The sequence below is a fragment of the Lynx rufus genome, unplaced genomic scaffold (genome assembly GCF_022079265.1).
Source record: "Lynx rufus isolate CCGP_SWC_20201006 ecotype Redwood Valley unplaced genomic scaffold, mLynRuf1.p SCAF_13, whole genome shotgun sequence".
Lineage (NCBI taxonomy): Eukaryota > Metazoa > Chordata > Mammalia > Carnivora > Felidae > Lynx > Lynx rufus.
Window position 1 is genome coordinate 20,095,985 of NW_025814827.1, and position 19,009 is coordinate 20,114,993.

A 19,009-nucleotide genomic window follows, 5' to 3' on the forward strand; every position below is an offset into this window, starting at 1 on the left:
CAAGGTGTCAATGAGACCAGACACTCCACCAGCTCCCAGCCACAGACCGTCTTCCCTTTCGTCTCCAGGTGTGGATTGATGGTCTGGAAGGAACTTGTATCAAGTGACACAGCCTCTCATCCCAGAAAGAAAAGTGTCTCAAATGCAATCTACAGCTGGAGAGTAAATAGGGTCATTTTCATAAAGCAAGGATGTTCTATTTTTCTAGAAATTATAAGCACATAATGTTAGCCTATATTTTCTCTGTAATCAAACTTTAACATAGACATAAAATTGTAATACAAATGCATTTCATCCTAACTCAAATTTAAAATGGTATTTGTTTTCATTTTTTTATTTATAATGCTGAAATTATTCCACATAATTATCAAGTTAAACACAATTCGTTTTGATTATAAGCCATTTAACATTGTTTTAAAAATTCTTCTCATATGGTAAATATATATCAAGATTAATGTATCAAATTTATTGCATAAAGTATAAAATCATTTTTAAAAATCTTGATGCCACAAATAAAGTTCTATTCTAATAAAAACAAAAACTGTGATTCATTCTTAAATAGAAATGTCTCCAAGCCAGTATTCTGGGTCATATCTTCTGGTCTAGTCCTTTGCAGCACATATGGAATTCTCAAGAGCATCTTGAATTTGTATCTGATGGATTGGCATGATTATAAATTCATAACCGCAGATAATTTCCGCTTTACAAACAGGTCATTTTCCAAAAGTCTGGTTGTTAGTGAATGATCCAGAAGATAATATAATGACATACTTACAAATGGACTGGATTCAGACAGGGTATTGCCCATTCAAGAAGCCAGCTTGTAACCGAACCATTATTTATAACCTTGTTTCCATGAAAGCAGGAGTTCAAGTATTAATTCAGAACCAAGTATCTTTTTCTCCTTCCTCTAGGCACCTGGAAGTTTCCCAGTTAGAAGGGAATCCCAAACTAATTCAAGCCAGCCCTGGGAACATACTGTTCCAGCCCCCTATTTGTGTGAAAATTCAGACTGTAGCTTTTAATCCTTGGGAGTCAGGCCACTGCCCTCTCCACTTCTGCCCCTTCAGGGCTAACCAGCTCGTCCTCAGTGAGCCCACACCGCGCCTCCCTGTACAGGAAACCTTTGTTTTGCAGTCCATCAGGGGCAGACACATTCCTCTTATAAAGGACATTAAACTGAGTGTTGGAATCTCAGTGCCTCACTATGAATAAAGGGCTCCAGGAGATTTGTGTGTATTTTTCTTGAAAGGTAAAGATTAACACTAACTTAGCTGCCTGTTTGGTTCTTCCAGTCCGCCTTTGCAGCCATCCTATGCAGGCTCTCCATCCTACACCAGTGTTTCATCTCAAGTACACACGTCTAATCGGGTTACTCTGCCAAACAACCTCTGAAGGCTCCCAAAACTGGAAGCATGAAGCACACCCCGTGGGCACAAAATGCAGGCTGATCTCCGCTTCATGTAAGAGAGTTCCACCTTCCCTCACAACCCACTCAGGCCTGTGTTGCCCCCAAACCAGGCCTCTCTCCAGCCCCTAATTACTGCAGCCTCCTCGCTGCTTGCTCTCCTGGCGTGCTTTCACCCCTCGTGTCCACTTGAGAATCACCCCCTTTAGACCAGTGGAAAGGTGCTGTGGCCTCAGCATTTGATATATGCTAGCATGAATGGCTCTGTATTGCAATGCTTTGTTTTTACATAATTCTCTCCTACAAACTTTTGGGCAGCTTGAGGACAGAGATGATCTGGTATACATCTTTTTAATATGTGCATTTCCCCAAACAAATATTTGATGAATATTACAATCTGAAAAATGCTACAGCCCCCATGTATTGAGCCCCTCCAGTATCCGTCCCTGGCACTGTGTGATAAAGTGCAGGAAGTTCTGTATTGAGGGGGACACTGGGAACTATACAAATACACATCCAGAGAGGGAGCTTGATTGAGATCCTGCTGAGCACTGGGGTCTGCAGTAAACATTTACGTGGATCCCATTTAATCTTCATAAAAACTCAGTGAGTCAGGTTTTATAGGCTCAAGAAGGACAAGCAATTCACCTGAGGCCACACAGCTTGTAAACCTGGTGGATTATGAACCACAACAAAGTAAGAAAAGCTATGGGATCCCACAAACAAATCAGCATGCGTAGTAGTTTCCTACTGCTGCCTAACACATTACCACAAACTTAGCAACTAAAACCAACACCCATTCATCATCTCACTCCAGTAGGTCAGAAGTCCACACAGACTCAGTAGGTTCTCTACTTAGGACCTCACAAGGCCAAGACCAAACTGTCAACCAGCTGGGTTCTTGTGTGCTTCCATGATCCTTCAGTGTGTTGACAATATCCAATTCCTTGTGACTGTACGTCTGAGGTCCCCATTTTCTCACTGGCTGTCAGCTGGGGGCCACTCTTAAATTCCAGATGCCACCTCTACCTTCAAGGCAGCAATGGTGTGTGGAAAATCTTCATTCTTGGAATCTCCCTGATGTCCTCTTCTGCCACCAGGTAGGGAAAGTTCTCTGCTTTTCAAGGCTCACTTGAGTAGATTAGGCTCATCTCGATAATCTCCCCTTTTGAAAGCTGACTGTGCCATAGGCAGAACAGAAGGAGTGAGAGCTTACCACATTCATAGGTTGCAGGTGTTGGGCACTTGAACTGTTGGGGGCTATTACTAGAAATTTGGCCTCCCATATAAGGTAAAGGTGAAGAATAGCAAAGATTTATGGAGACACCACTTGAAAACTACTGAATATATCTAATTTTATACTGCGCAGTTCAGTTTTCCATTTGTTGTCAATGAAGTGCCAGATAGATAAACTAAATGCTAATATCAGCCCGTAGGATTTGACTTCAGCAGCTGTAAATTCACAAATCCTTGCTCTCAGGTAAGCCATCCATTTGTGTTTTTTTTTTTTTGTTTCAGTGACATCAAGGTTAGATTGGCCTGAAATTAGATTCAGCTCATCCTTAGGAGCCTCCTTATTATATAAAGGGAAATAAAAAATCATAGCTGCTCTTTTTATTTGTTTAAACGGTTGGTATTCTTCCCAGTGAAATCGTGTTCAGGATGATGAGGTTAAGTGCGAATCAACTTAGAGCTGAGAAGGGAAGAAAGCTGTTCATAGCCCAGAGTTGCTGATCATTGGGACTTTAGGTCTCTGTAGAGAAGGGGAGGGGGTGCTGCAGACACCCTGGTGACAAGGTCCTGTGTAGTCACCCAGCTCTGGAGCAGAGGTTTTTTTCTCCTTGGGACACTAACGAGAAATTTAAACCATAACTGTAGGTCCATGAGTATGCTCAGTCCATCATTTAGGTTCTGATTTACATTATCCTGTGAAAAATAACCAATTATTATGAAGGGAAACCCCATGCCTTCCTGAGAGTTGTTTTTTTTTTAACACTCTTATTTTATAAATGAGAAACTCAGGCATATTCTCTCAAATTAAGGAGAGGTGATGAGAACAGTGAGCTAAGGATAATCCCAGTTTAAACAAACAGGATTTTCACTGATGCCAGACTTGAAAACACAGTCCAGATTAATGACTTTGTTAATACTCAGTCACTGGGCCTTAACCCAAGTGTAGCATAAATATTCTTCCAGACATGATGACAGTGAAATAGCTTATGTTTGGCCCTCCGAAGTGATGACCAACTTCTCAGTGATAAATGGGTAGTAGCCACCTGGGTTTGCTTTCATAGCATGCCTGTTTATTGTAATGGCGTAATGCTTGCGAATACATGTTAATGTTGTGCAATTCTAAGCTACAAGGAATTCTGTAATGTTTTATCCTTGCCTACTTCTTAAAAAAAAAAAAAGTGTGAGAAGCAAAGACAACAAGCTCTGTTAACTCAGCCACTACTAGGACTCCAAATATCTGGGGTTGCTTCAGAGACTCAGTTGACATATCTCCCCGCTTCCCATCTGGGAACAATGTGAACCAAAACTTGGGATTTATTGTCAAGACCTCTAATCACTAATTTAACCATTGTCTGGGCAGGGAAAAGGGAACATGCAGCTTGCAAGCTTTTGGACTATTTAAGACCTTACCTGGAGCCAAAACCTAATCCAGCACTGTCCAATAGAAATATAGTACAGGGGCGCCTATGTGACTTAGTCAGTTAAACGTCTGACTTTGGCTCAGGTCATGATCTCATGGTTTGTGAGACTGAGCCCTGAGTTGGGCTCTGTGCTGACAGTGCCAAAGCCTACTTTGGATTCTCTGTCTCCCTCGCTCTCTGCCCCTCCCCCACTTGCATTCTGCCTCTCTCAAAAATAAATATAAACATTTTTAAAAAAGAAATACAATACAGGTGACCTGTATAATTTTAAATTTTCTAGTAGCACATTTTATTTATTTTTTTGAAGTTTATTATCTATTTTTGAGAGAGAGAGAGAGAGAGAGAGAGAGAGAGAAGGAGGGGCAGAGAGGGAGGGAGACAGAATCCCAAGCAGGTTTGCACTGTCAGCGCAAAGCCCAATGTAGGGCTCGAATCCACAAACCATGAGATCATGACCTGAGCCCAAGTCAAGATTCAGACCTGAGCCACCCATGCACCCCATCTAGTACACATATTAAAAAGTAAAAAGAGATAAATGACTTTAATTGTAATAGTATATCTTATTTGACCCAATATAGAGAGAGGAATATTACCATTCCAGCGTGCAAGCAATATAAAATTGCTAGTGAGATATCTTTCATTTCTGGGTGCTAGGTCTTTGGAATGCAGTATATATTTTATGCTTTATGGCACATCTCAGTCCAGACTGGCCACGTTTCCAATAACCATATGTGGCTACTTCTACCACTGGGCTCAATGGGCCTAGGTCATGCTTCCACACAACATACGGGAATTGAGAAGCAGCTAGAAGTGGCTCACCTGGTAATGTGCTAAATTAGCTTGCTTTCTCCAGGCAACTCCAGACACTTGGAAGAAGTTCCTCTAGGAGAGCTAAACGCTGAAAACAAAGCAACATCCTAGACAGTTGCTCTGTAGCCATTCCAAATTTTATATTTAGGAGCTTAAGAATGGTGGTCTGGTTGAAAGGGGAACTGTGTTCACCCTGTAAGCCCAATGTTTCCACTTAGATTATATGTTTCACAGGGATGACTTGGGAGAAATCTGATGCGGGTTATGGGGAAGGAGACTAAATCTCCACATCACAACCCAAGACTGCTTCCTAGTGCTGACATTGTCCTCTATGGTGTCCCATACTGAAGGTCATGGAAGCTGTGGCAGAAGCAAATATATGGGAATCGCTGGAAACCAGCATTCAGGGTGAAGATCTTGGAAGATTGTCACCAGGACAGAGTGAAGGGGACAGGGAATGGGGTGGTTTATCAGGAAGAAATAGCCAGAAAGTTGGGGGTGGCAATAAGATTGGACAACTGGGAAGATAAGGCTACTGCAGAAGAGGGAACTCCACGGGGTCTCAGGGGGTCACCTGGGAAAGATCTCCTTTGACATTGCAGGGAAGGCAGAGACTGTGGGAGAGACATCTGTTTGTTTTCTCTGGTGCAAGGAGAATAACAAAATGCGACCAGGAGGGCTAATAGACTGCAGATGGAGAACTTCTGGCTGAGAGCTCAGTCCAGCCAAAGGCTTTGAACTGGAACCAAACCTCTAATTTTCAGCAGTGCGTGTGGCCCATGAAAAAGAAAGAGTGAAATACAACAAGAGACTCACCAGAGATAATTATGAGTTACTCCCAATGAGTAAAATAGCAGAAATTATATTGGGCTGGAGAAACAGGGGCTCAATTATGAAAGGCCTTATATCCAATGCTAAGGAATCCAAACTGTATATGCTGTCAACAATGGGGGAGCTATTCAAACATAAGCCAACAGCTTGTGATTTGGCAAGAACTTGCGCCAAAAGCTTGCGCCACCGATTTGGGGTAGCAAGACTTAGGGGCAGGTGCTAGTTGGGAAAACATGCCAGTGACACAGGAGAGAGACGGTAGCATCTGAACCCAGGATGGAGACGTGGGATTTGCGAGAGGTGACAGGTTGAATCGGCCCCTGCTGTTGTTTCCAGAGGGGCAAGAAGGGCAGACAGGCGTCTAGGCTGCACCTACTCTGACATCCAGACTGGGGCAACGAGACAGGTCTCATGCTGCCACCGGAACAGAAACGGGAGATATGGACTCTGCCCCTGGTGATATCAAAGGGGGCCTTTGGTCGGCAGCGTGGATCTGAAAGTGAATGGAGATTGGGAGGTCATCAGCAAATAATTGAAAGCCTGTGAAGAGACCATATTACATGTGCTGCAAAATAGGAAAGCTGATCCATATTACCAAGTACCACTTCTGATAATTGTATTCTGCTTTGTAATTAATAGAATAAGTGATTCCATTTGGATGATTGGGGGAAGATTATAATCAAAGTAATTGGTAGTGTTTTTCTAGCCCCAACCAAGCTTTTAGGTGTTTCTTCCTTCTTTGTTAGGGGTATTCCAGGACCCGTAATCATTGCCAAACAGCTTCTCCCCTCGTGCCAACGCCCCCACACATACACACACACCAGTGCACACACCTGTAGCCTGATGCCTGTTGATGACCAGACTCCTGCTCCCAATTTTCCCTGTGCCAGGCCAGATTTCAATTTGCTCCCTCCCATCTGAGACCCTCTCTGTGCTTCCCCCTCCCCAGTCTTCTTCACTTTAGCATCCAGGTGCTGGCAGGCTAACGCCGTGGCACTCCAGCCCCAGCAACTGTGAGTAACTGCTGACTGGGGAAAGCTCTAGAAAGTCCATGATGAAGCGGGGGGTTGGTGGAGAAGCTGAAACAGACCAGGGGGCCCTGAGGAGGGAGGTGAGGATGGGCTCTGAGACCTTGGGAGCGAATTGGGGGAAAGGAAGTGGAGGCTGGAGATGAGTTGAGGAGCCTAGAACAGCACAGAGGAGGTGGCAAACAGGCTGGCTGGCAGGAAGAGGATCGGAGCCTGTGTTGTCCCAAGAGCTACGTGGATGAAGCCTTGACAACTCCAGGAGGGGGAGCAGGTAAGGTGGCAAGCCCTTCGGACAGGCATTAAAGCCCCTCCTCTCTACCTGCATACCCCCAAATGACCCTCAAGTACCTAAATGATTACATTTAGTTCCCTCTGGGGGACTGCCTCCCCATCAGGAGTGGTGAGATTCAAGGGCAATGGGACATGACCCCCACACCCATTTGCTGATGACTGAAATTGTCTTTATAGGAAATAAGACCTTTCACTTCTATATTTAGGAGGTTGGAATTATAATACAAAGGAAAAGATCACTGACCCCAAATGGATTCATAGTAATGTGTAAGTGACTGAGGTAAGAGCTGTTCCAATACTGATAGAGTAGGAAAAGGGACACCTTCCCTAGTTTGGAAAAGGGTCCTGAAACGGGAGGCTCTGGTCCTGTAAAGACCCATATCCCATCTCTGCAATTTCTCCTGGGCTCTGTTTACCTGAAATCAATCTCAGACCAAGAGATATGGCCGGGGCAGAGTTCCCGGTGTGAGCGGTGGTGGTGGTGGTGTTAGCTGCAGTGTGGCCCACTGAATTATTTCATCTGCCTGAGATTTCACTTCAGACTTTTGTGTAGATGTATCTCACAAATCTCTTTGCCTCAAAATACTTCCAAACATTGAGTTATTCAAAAGATGCTTACTATTCATGGGCATGAACTCAGAGAACAAACATGCATACACCAAGAGGGACAGACATAAATGTGAGGTTTTCTTTAATTATACTGGTTCTCTAGTTAAATATAACAGGCACTACTTGTGTGAGTCTACAGAATCTTTTCCAGAGTGACAATAACTTTTTCCCTCTGACTCAACCTCTTTCTTCATCTCGGCCTCCGCTGCCAGCACTGTGGGGAGGGCCTTGTTCCGAAGTCTGTTTGCCAGGTTATGGGGCCATGGAAGTCTCTTTAACTGGTAGAACACAGATTTCTCAGCCCTTTTAAAATGATCTAACATACATACCGTGGTCAGAATAGTGACTCAGCCACTGAAAGGATATTTTTTTTTTAGTCCGTGACAAATGTGTGAAAGCTATCTAACTGTTCCCTCTCTTCCTAATTAGGACACTGGGAAGTACTAGAACACACAGTGTACTGACCCACTCTAGAGAGTCCCTTACGTTTAGATAGTGCTTTCGATTCTCTTTAATGTATTCTTATTTATTGTCTCACTTTATTCAATGCCAGGAAAAGTGAGTAGGGCAGGCGTCATTATTCTCCTCTGACAGATCAAAAAGGTAAAACAAGACACAGCAAGGGTTTGCCTTTGGTCACAGAGTAAATTAGGAGCAGACTTGGATCTAGAAGTGAGGTCGGCCTCTTTGGGTGGTCCCCTGACCCAGGCTTGATAGAATTTCAGAATTTTGTACTTAGGCCTGATGAGCTCACCTGAATCTCACTGTGCCTGACCTGAAGGTGAGGTTTGGAAGCAACCCCCACATCAGGAATATCAGTCACAGGGCCCGTACCCTTCCTCCCGTCCAGATAGAACAGGTGGAGATACATGAGATGCACACTGTCCATCGCTGAGCCAGGGGCTAACGGGCAATAGGAACTAACCAGATTTGTATTTGTTCATGTAACCTTCTTAGGCTTTAAAACTGGTAGTGGTAGTAAACAATATTCCTGAAATAACAAGTATCAGCAATGGATAAAATTTTCCAAATAGTTAAACATTACAACTAATTAGAAATAGAATATCCAGGTGGCTTAGTCGGTTGAGCATTCCGACCTCGGCACAGGTCATGATCTCACCGTTCGTGGGTTTGAGCCCCGCATCAGGCTCTGTACTGACCTCTTGCTCAGAGCCTGGAGCCTGCTTCGGATTCTGTGTCTCCTTCTCTCTCTGCCCCTCACCTACTCACGCTTTGTCTCACTCTGTTTCTCAAAAATAAATAAATGTAAATAAAAAATTAAAAAAAAAAGAAATAGAATATCCCTGGATGCTTTTGGCTTAGAACACCACCCTTCACTTACACAGAGGGTTTGCTAAAGATCCTCTAGTGAGGGTGGCTGTGCCAGGGTCTTTGTTCTGTCCCTCAGACCTTGTTCTCTGTGTCTTGATCACTTCTTTCCTGTCATTCTGTGTGTTCTATGGGTGTGTGTGAGAATAAGAAGGGAGGGGGTGCATATGTGTAAACTTCCCACAGTATATCCAATGCCTGGTTATTCTAATACAAGGGCTTTGCTGTCCTGGCTATGAAATTTACTCTTTTCTCCTCTGCTCTATTCTGAAATTTTGTGTCCCAGGTCACTGACTTCATTGGTTATATCAGCCTTCCCTTCCCCCTCTTCAAGGGAGAAACTGTTTATCTTTCTCAAGAAATTTTATGGTTTAGGTGGGAAAAATCTGGCTCCCCACAGAGCCCTGAGAGGAAGATCCAAGAAAGAAAATAATCTTGTATTTCTGGCATTTCCTGGCTGCCCCGAGCATCCCTGTACAGCTGACATTGATAAAATTTCATCAAAGGTATTGGACAATCAGGCTACAGGTTTTTAAAACATCACTTACTATGTGAGTCATACTAGCACTTAAGACATTGTGGTCTTTTTTTCTACATAGAATGTGGCATACACTGTCTCAGTTTTGCATGTCCTCACATTCCTAAGGACTCCATACAGCCCCTCAAGTAATTGAAAAGCAATTTTAAAATAAAACTTGGCACCACTGACAAACACAAAAGCATTCCGGAACAAATGGAAAGACACCTCCTGTTCTTGTACAGGATGACTCAACACTATAAAGATGTCATTTTTCCTAAGTTAATTTAAAAATTGAATGCAGTACCAAGTTTTCTTAGGCAGGTTGATATTAAGGAGTTCACATGGAAAAACAGAAATGCAAAAATAGCAAGAAAACGCTTGAAAACAAGAGATGAATATATGATAAATCCTGTATAATTAAAAGTGTGTCTGGAGGGGTCCACCTGGGTGGTTCAGTCAGTTGAGCATCTGACTCTTGATTTCAGCTCAGGTCATGATCCCAGAGTTGTGGGACCGGGCCCTGTGCTGAGCTCCGCACTGAGCTTGGAGCCTGCTTAAGATTCTCTCTCCTGGGTCACCTGGGGGGCTCTGTTGGTTAAGCATCTCACTTCAGCTCAGGTCATGATCTCACAGTTTGTGGGATCTCGAGCCCCCCATCAGGCTCTCTGCTGTCAGTATGGAGCCTGCTTTGGATCCTCTGTCCTCCTCTCTCTGCCCCTCCTCTGCCTCATACATGGTTTCTGTCTCTTTCAAAAATACACATTAAAAAAAATTTTAAAGATTGTCTCTCTGTCCCTCCCTCTGCACCTCTCCCCCATTCATGCTTTCTCTCTCTCTCTCTCTCTCTCTCTCTCTAAAAAAAAAATAAAAAATAAAAGTGTGGGGGCTCCTGGCTGGCTGAGTCAGTAGAGCATGTGACTCTTGATCTCAAGGCTGTGAATTCAAGCCCCACACTAGGTGGAGAGATTACTTAAAAACAAAATGTTAAAAAAAAAAAAAAAAGTGGCAGGCCACATAGACTCTTAAAAAAAAAGTGTGGCAGGCAACATAGACCAATAGACCAGTAAAATAGAAAAGGAAGCCCCAAAATACACCCAAGTATATAGGGAATTTAGTTGACATTAAAGGTGGCATCTCAAATCCTAGGGCGAAGATGGACATTTTAATAAATGTTGCTGTTCACAATAGTCAAAGAAAGTGGAAACAACCCAATGTCCATCTAATTAATGGATAAACAAAAAGATGTACTTGTAAAATGGAATATGATCCAGTAAAAAATTAAATACAGATACATTCTACAACATGAATGAACCCTGAAAATGTGCTAAGTGAAAGAAGGCAGTCACAAAAAACACCGTTGTGTGATTCCACTTATATGAAATGTCAAAATTAGGCAAAACCATAAGGACAGAGAGTGGTTATTGGGTCCTAGGTTTGGGGAAGGATAGACAATAAGACATAAAGTTTGTTTTTGGGGTGATGACAATGTCCTAAACTTAGATTGTGTTGATGGTTGCAGAATTCTGTGGATCTATTAAAACCATTGAATTGGGGGTGCCTGGGTGGCTCAGTCGATTGAGCATCTGACTTCGGCTCAGGTCATGATCTCAGGGTTCACAAGTTGGAGCCCCACGTGGGCTCTGTGCTGATAGCTCAGAGCCTGGAGCCTGCTTCAGATTCTGTGTCTCCCTCCCTTTCTATCCCTCCCCCACTCCCACTCTGTCTCTCTCAAAAATAAACATTAAAAAAAACATTGAATTTTACACCGGAAAGGGGTGAGTTTTATGGTGTATGAATCACATCTGAATGAAAATGCTTAAATAAGGGACAAAGGACCAAAAACCCAATAGAAAAATGGGGATGACATTTTTTTTTTAATTTTTTTTTCAATGTTTATTTATTTTTGGGACAGAGAGAGACAGAGCATGAACGGGGGAGGGACAGAGAGAGAGGGAGACACAGAATCGGAAATAGGCTCCAGGCTCTGAGCCATCAGCCCAGAGCCCGACGCGGGGGTCGAACTCACGGACCGCGAGATCGTGACCTGGCTGAAGTCGGACGCTTAACTGACTGCGCCACCCAGGCGCCCCGGGATGACATTTTTTAAACATATGAAAAAAATGTTCAAATTCATTCACAATTAGAGAAATACATGTTCAACAATACTGAGAAAGTACTTCTCACCTAGGATATTGGCAAAAATGACACAGTATGATGATAGACTCTGTGGGCTGTGGGGAGACAGGCATTCCCATGTGACACTGGTGGACATGCAAGCTGCAGAGAGGATTAGGCAATACCTAACAGAACTGCGAATGCAATTTGACCCGGCAATACCACGCCTAGGAAACTATCCTGCGGATGTAATTCCAACAAAGTGAAAATACAGGGACACAAGGTTATTCACTGCAGCACTGCTGGTAATTGCAAATCGAAATGCTCAGTCATAGGAGACTGATTTGTGTAAGCTGTAGTTCATCTATGAAATGGAGTACCAAGCAGGTCTCTAAAATAATGAGGAACACCTCCATAAAATTGAGATGGAATGATTTCTAGAATATACTGTTGAGTGAAAAAAAAATAACATGAGGAAGAGCATCTATATAATTTTTTTTTGCCTTTGCACAAAAAAAAAAAAAAAAATATATGGGAAGATTAAACCAGAAACTAAAGAGATAGGTTACTGTTGTGGGTTGAATTGTGGTCTGGCCACCCCCTTTCCCCACAGCCCTGAAAAGCTATGTTGAAGTCCTGATGTCCAGGACATCAGAATGGGACCTTTTTTGGGAACAGGGTCATCGCAGATAGAAGTAGTTAAGATATGGTCATACTGAAGTAGGGTGGCCTCTAATCCAATGTAAGGACAGTGTCTGTACAAGGAGGATGACCATGTAAAGAGAGAGACGCAAAGGGAGAGCACCATGTGAGGGTGAAGGCAGTGATAAGGGTGATGTGCAAGCCAAGGAACAAAAAGATTGCCCACAAACCACTGGAGGTTAGGAAGCGCAAGGAAGGATTCGGATGGAACATGGCCCTGCGGACACGTCACATGGGGTCTAGCCTCCAGAACTGTGAGAATTGGGTCTGTCATTTTAAACCCCTCAATTTGTGGCACTTAGAAAGCAGCAACCTTAACAAATACATTTCCCTACAGGGGGTGGGTGTGAAAGGGGCTGAAAGAAGGGGGGAATTAGGATGGGGTGGTGGGGATGAGGAGGGAGCCATGTTCTCTGAATAATCCTTTTTGTGAAGCTCTGACTCAGAACCATAGTAATGTTTCACATACCACCCAAAATTAAACATTTAAAATCAACCAGGATGTGGGAGAACCCAATGTGGCACACAAACAGTAAAATAGGAACAAACCGAACTAAAAATGAATAACATAACTACACTAAAGGGAGTGAGGAAGAAAAATAACCCAGCTGCAAAAACAGTATTTTGAGTGGAAACTGTAAGGTTCAAGACACTGTATATAAATACTGTCCTGGGGCGCCTGGGTGGCGCAGTCGGTTAAGCGTCCGACTTCAGCCAGGTCACGATCTCGCGGTCCGTGAGTTGGAGCCCCGCGTCAGGCTCTGGGCTGATGGCTCGGAGCCTGGAGCCTGTTTCCGATTCTGTGTCTCCCTCTCTCTCTGCCCCTCCCCCGTTCATGCTCTGTCTCTCTCTGTCCCAAAAATAAATAAACGTTGAAAAAAAAAAATTTAAAAAATAAATAAATAAATAAATAAATAAATAAATAAATAAATACTGTCCTCCACTTCCTATATTTCTCACAGTGGCATGGATTAGCAACTCTGAAATTACTGAAGGTATATGCCAGGATGGAACAAACATATAAATAAATACATTGTAGATGTTGACAGTCATATTTCTCAAGGTCTGAGAAGGAAGTTCCCAAAAAGAAAAGGGAGAAGGCTGGAAGGAGTTCTACAGTATTGGATCAAGTTTGGAGGTAGCATGATAAACAATGTTTTGTGATATATGTAAAGATAGATCCATCATTCTCCCGTAAAGGAGCCTTGGAGAAATAGTTGAACCCAGGGTTGGGGCAGGGAAAATTAAAGATCAACCTTGAACAGCTTGGAATTACAGAAATAAGTTGCACAAAAACTAATACAGGGACATCAAAAGGTCACAGGAGCCAATATGAAGGACCTCCCCGTAGAATAAAATTAATTTCCATGAGTCTGTACTGACACAAATAATTGGATAAATAAATATATGGGTGGAAGCTTCTTCCTTACAGAAGAATTCCAATTAATGTAAAATAAATGAGAGATATTGTAATTCATAATCAGGCAAACACCGCCATAATACTTGTTGCAGGCAACATCCACTAATGGATGCTAAAATGAGCAAAAGTTGAAGAGAAATGGGATATTTGCTTACTCTCAAAGTATCTCCCCTGAGATATTAACTACCAAGGAAAACTGTAACTCCGCAGTGGAGAAACCCTGTGGGCAGCACCTTAACAAAGTGATTAAGTTAACCTTGAGAACTCATGTCGATAGCATGCAGCCCCAACATGAGACAGTGAGAAGGCACACTTGTGACCTTCTTGCCAAAAACGCCTAACTTCAGTACAATAATGGGAAGACCTCAGACAAACACAATTTGAGATAGTCTACAAAATAACTGGCTAGTGCTCTTCAAACCTGTCAAAATCATGAAAGTTCAGGAGACTAAGGATGCATGAGTACTAAATGAATTGTGGGGTTCTGGACTGGATCCTGAGACAGAAAAAGGACAATAGTGGAAAAACTCGTGAAATTCAGATCAGGTCTATATTTAGTTAATAGTATGGTATCAGTGCTAATTTCCTGGTTTTGATCATCAGACTATGATTATGTAAAAATGTTAACATTGAGGGAAGCTGGATGAAAGCTGCATGGGAATTCTCTGCGCTTTTTTTTTTTTTTTTGCAACTTTAAGCTTAAAATTATTTCAAAATATAAAATAATGTAGTTTGACTTCCTATCAATACAACTATTGCATCCTTAGTTCTACCCCCAGAGAAGTTTTAGTTACTTCCCATCTCCACATCTATAAAGTGTTTCTGCATCTATTCCTTGATTTATGAATTTTACACTTTATTTATTTCCTTTTATAATAAACACTATAGTTCATTGATTCTACCTCCTACCATCATTAACTTCCAGTATTTTTATATTCAATTCTCTGTTGATCCATCACTATGGTCTGGATGTTACTGTCCCCCCAAAAGTCATATGTTCAAATCCTAACCCCTAAAGGTGTTGGTATAGAAGGCGAGGCCTTTGGGAGGCCATTAGTCATGAGGCTGGAGCCTTCATAAATGGGATTAGTGTTCTTTTAAAAGATCTCACAGAGCTCCCTGCTTCTACTAGCATGTGGGGATAGAAGTCTGAACCCTGAAAGGGCCCTCACTTGACCTTGCTGGCACCTTTGTCTCAGACTTGCCACCTCCAGAATCAGGAGAAATAACTTTCTGCTTTTTATAATCCACCCAGTCTGTGGCATTTTGTTACAGCAGCCAAACAGACTAAGACACCCAGTTTTATAACTTTAAGTGAAAATGATACATTTAATATAACACCTTATGTTAACATATTGGAATTAACGTAAAAAAAGCTTTGAAAAAAAGATACCTTATTCTCTCCTTTCATCTACTATAAACAATATTATTGGCTTCATATCAGCACCCCTACTTTTTCTTCCAGTTGTCTTCTTCCTTTCTCTTAATCCTGTTCATCTGACTTTGAGGTTTCCATTTTGAAGAATCATAATAGTTACGTTTTGTTCTGAAACCATCATTTAGTCTTCCTTGTAGTACCTATTGGTTAAGTCCAGCAGCTGAAAACTAGTAAGCAACAGTCATATTGTTATGACCAGGTAAATAATGTTCATACTAATTTACATAGTGTACACACTATAATTAAAGTTTCTCTTTTTTCTGCGCAGGTTTCTGTTTTCCTGGAATTTCTCATTAGCTTTCTTTTTTGTTTCTTCTGCCAATTGTCTTTATCATATTTCCAATTATTTCCAAATTCTTCATGACTTAAGTATTCTATTAAGTTCCCTTTTTCCCAGAGACCTCCTTTCTGGGATGCTTGGCTTCCTGCTCAGGTGGGGACTATTTACACAAGGAATCTCTGGGATAAACCTTGAGTCCCTCCTAGATTGGCTACACTATTTCCTAGGTTTTATATCTTACTCAACTTGCTCCCTCCATTTTCGAGAGCATATCCTTAGGTAAATTCATAAGAACAGTTGTTTTTTTTTAATGGGGTGCCTGGGTGTGTCAGTCAGTTAGGCAGCTGACTCAGGTCATGATCTTGAGGTTTGTGAGTTTGAGCTCAGTGCAGAGAGTGCAGAGCCTGGTTGGGATTCTCTCTCTCTCAAAACAAATGAATAAACTTAAAAAAAAAAAAAAGTTTTGAATTAAATAGGTTCAGTCCTTACTTGCCTGAAAATGCTTTGGTTTTACCCTCATATTCAAGTGACAGTTTTGTTGGGTACACAAATGTTGAAGATCTTTTTCCCTTAGAATTGTAAGGTCTTTGTCCCATTGTCTTCTAGCATTTACTTTTGCTATTGCCACTCTGATTCTTGTTTTTTGATGGATATTCTGTTTTAGTCTCCCCTGAAGCATTTAGAATATTCTTCAGTCTCAGTATTGTGAACTTTCATGTTCTGTCTCGGTATGAATATGTAAATCATTTTTTTTTAATTTACAGGGTACTTAGTGGGCCATTTTAATTGCAGTGTCACTCATTGACATTGTAATGTCATTCAGCATCAGACATTTTTCTTAAATTCTGTCATAATTTCTTCCCTTCCATATTCTTGGTTCCTTTTTCTAAAATTCAGAAGTGAGGAGTTTAGACCTCCTTGATTGGTCTTCTATGTCTTTTCTTTTTCTCTCTGATATTTAATGTTTTTGTGGGGTTTTGTGTGTGTGTCTTAGTGTCTTATTTTTGTGTCTGTGGGTTGGTTTTATTTTACTATTTGGGAGATTTCCTATATTTCTATATTCTAAAATCTATATTTCTATAATCTCTATTACATATCTATCTCAGCAATCATTTTTTAATTTCCAAGACCCCCTTCTTATATTTTTTCCTTTTGTGAATAGCATTCTGTTCTTGTTTTAAGGACATGGTATCACCTCACATTTTTCTGAGGATATTATTTACAGATTTTTTTTTAAGTCTGTTTCCTGAATCACCTTTGTTTCCTCTGGAGTCAATTTTTCTGTTTGTTTAGTTTTTTCGTTTACGTAATTTAAACCAACTGTCTGGTGACCCTTGGATTTCTGTTCATGTTTAAGAATGAGGGATTAAGAAATTGTATGAATGGGAGAGGCCTGTCATCTTGCAGGTGACTGAGCAGGAAGGCAGTTGTCCACTGGATGGTCCCGAAATGCTAGAATCCAGACAACTCTAGAGATGCTCTACTTTGGTAGTAGAGAACTTCTAATTAAAAAAAAAAAAAAAAAAGTTTAAAGGGGCTCCTGGGTGGCTCAGTCCGTTGAGCATCCAACTCTTGATTTTTGCTCAGGTCATGATCTCACGGTTCGTAAGATAGAGTCCCCCATACGCTGACAGTGTGGAGCATGCTTGGGATTCTCTCTCTCCCGCTTTCTCTACCCCTCCCCTGCTTGCACTAGCGCTCTCTCACTGTCTCTGTCTCTCTCTGTCTCCAAATAAATAAATAAACATTTTGAAAAATTAAGTATTTTTCCAAGAGGATAATCCTAGCTTCCAAGAGTTTTGTCTGTGAGAGAGGGGAAAGATGGTGGGATCAGCTGGTCTGCTCACCTTCCTCCTGGTGTGGTTGGTGCAGCACAAGTCTCCAGCCTGGATTCAAGCTCTGGTTCTCTTCCCTGGGAACCTCGTGTGAGTGGCTGTCATATCACAGACTTTCTCCAACTGCAGGTCCCACCAGGACATCACCCCCAGTCTCAGCCAGGTCAGCTGGTAAAGACCAATGCCATGAGGTGCTCTCTGTGCGGCCCTAAGCCTGTGGAGCAGGCCAAGCTCTATAAATAGCAGCGGTGATTACAGAGTAACACTCTTTTTAAATGCTTGGATTTTATAGCTTTCCATTCAAAACAGTCCAGGCCCAGTGTTTAGTCTCTCTGGGGGGCTGCTGTAAAGGCCACCTTGTTTCACAGCTAAGGAGAGGTTACAAGGCAATTAAAATATTTTTGTCTCTTTTCCCTTTTGATGATTATTCCCATGCGGTGGCAGCCACTGGAGCAGTTCCTGCCTCCATTACCCACAGGGGAACTGGAGAACACAGTGGTGGCCACAAGCCCTGAAGCTGAGCTTGAATTAGAATTTCAGCCTTAACCCTTCTGTCGGTTTTCAGAGATTTAGAAGTAGAAATCAGAAATACTGGTGTCTTTAACAGCCATAGCTAGGCAACTGTCACTCACTCTGCAGGGGTGCTTTTCCCCTTCAGAAGTAGAGAAAACGCTTCTTGTCCCAGAGTAATTAAGTGATCTAAACGCCACATATGCTTTGGTCTGATAAATGCTGTAAGTGCACAAATAAATGCATGTTCTAGCCACATGTAGATATTTGGGGTAAAGACAACATTCCACATCAATTAACTCTGAATTGTAACAAACAATGATAATAATGCTGGTTATAAACATCATCATCATATGGAAAGAACAGCTATCAATATCTTACATTGATCCTGACATGTACAGCCTCTTCACGATGTTCGAAAATATTCATTAACCCTTCAGAGCAACCTCACAGGGCAGGCTAAGCAGAGCTCATTACCACCCCCATCATACAGGTGGACACACAGAGGCCTAGTTCTGGCGCTAGTTAGTGGCCAGTGCTGAACTGGGCCAGTCAGGAATCAGCATGCTCCACGTAGTCTGTCTCGCTGGGGCCTGGTGGCCAGTGGGCAACAGCCCACATCACAGCCCTTGCCACCCCCCCCCACCTCTCCCTCTGAGAGCAGAGGTGATGGTGGCTGATGTCTGGGGTACTTGTTTCTGCACTGTCCTGAGGAATGGATGACGAGGGGAGAGATGATTTGGAATATTAAGGATTCTCCAACTCAGCAGGAACAGATTCTGCAAAACCCTGTTCTTTCTCTCTTCCAAAAGAGCAATTATGAAAAGTATTTCCAGGAAGGAAAATATTATGCAAAACAAATAGTTATGACTGTAAATCATTGAAGAAAAATGCCAGCACTGCTTTTGGAGTCCAGTGTAGGCACTAAGGACTATTGGTGGTTCTGCCAATAGAGTTGGCATCTGAGACCAAAAGGACCACAGAGGTGACCAGGTCCAGATCCCTTGTTTTACAGGTGGCAATCTGGGGAAGGGGCACAGTTAGTGAATTCTCCCAATGACTGGAGATGGCGTTAATAATATAGCCAGCACAGAGCCAGGTATGAAGCAGGTACTTACACATCAGTTAGGAAAGTATTGAGCTGCAAGCAGCAGAGAGCTGGCATTACAGGTTTGCTTTTTTCACATAACAAGTCCAAGGGTAGCCACGCTTGGGCCTGGGTGTTCCTG